The following is a 1,323-nucleotide window of genomic DNA, read 5'->3' as shown; positions in this document are numbered from 1 at the left end:
ATGTGTATAATAACAGTAGAAGTATGACTAATGATAACAGCAGCAGCAGGAGGCATCTGGCAGGACCACGGCAGCAGCACAACCACACACGTCACACTATCCAGGCACCGCTGCAATATGAGTTAACCTGAGAGACAGTGGAGCACAAAGGCTCCGGAGAAGAAGCCGAGTTAGTGACATGCAGTACAGCCGAGTTAGCAAGATGCAGTAACAGGACATGAGTGTTAGCAAAGGACAGAGAGAGAGAGAGAGAGAGAGAGAGAGAGAGAGAGAGAATGAGAGAAGGTGCTTGGTGTATTGTAGGAGGTCCCCCGGCAGACTGGGCCTAAGTCAGCGTAACTAGCGCCTGGTACAAGGCAAGCCTGAGCCAGCCCTAAGTATGACATTTTTTGACGACATACTGTACTATGACATTTTTTCATAATTTGTGACAACATACTATACTATTAAAAATATATAGTATAGTATTTCGTCAGAAATCATGAAAAAACGTCATAGTTTAGTATGTCGTCAAACATGATGAAAAATGGTCATAGTATAGTATGTCGTCAAAAAATTATGAAAAAACTTCAATGTATAGTATGTCATCAAAAAATGATTGAAAAATGTCATAGTATAGTATGTCATCAAAAATCATGAAAAAGCATCATAGTTTAGGATGTTGTAAAAAACTATGAAAAAACTTCAGTGTATAGTATGTCATCAAAAAAGACTGAAAAAAATGTCATAGTATAGTATGTCATCAAAAAAGATTGAAAAAAATGTCATAGTATAGTATGTCATCAAAAATCATGAAAACGCATCATAGTTTAATATGTCATCAAAAATGATGAAAAATGGTCATAGTATAGTATGTCGTCAACAATGATGAAAAATGGTCATAGTTTAGTATGTCGTCAAAAAACATGAAAAACTTCATAGTATAGTATGTCGTCAAAAATCATGAAAAAACGTCAGAGTTTACTATGTCGTCAAAAATCATGAAAAAAAGTCATAGTTTAGTATGTCGTCAAAAATCATGAAAAAGCATCATAGTTTAATATGTCGTCAACAATGATGAAAACTGGTCATAGTTTAGTATGTCGTCAACAATGATGAAAACTGGTCATAGTTTAGTATGTCGTCAAAAAACATGAAAAACTTCATAGTATAGCATGTCGTCAAAAATCATGAAAACGCATCATAGTTTAGTATGTCATAAAAAATGATGAAAAATGGTCATAGTATAGTATGTCGTCAAAAATCATGAAAAACTTCATAGTATAGTGACATACTATACTATGAAGTTTTTCATGATTTTTGACGACATACTAAACTATGACC

The sequence above is a fragment of the Epinephelus moara genome, chromosome 24 (assembly GCF_006386435.1).
Source record: "Epinephelus moara isolate mb chromosome 24, YSFRI_EMoa_1.0, whole genome shotgun sequence".
In the NCBI taxonomy this organism is placed as follows: Eukaryota; Metazoa; Chordata; class Actinopteri; order Perciformes; family Serranidae; genus Epinephelus; species Epinephelus moara.
Note: the sequence above shows the minus strand (reverse complement) of the source record.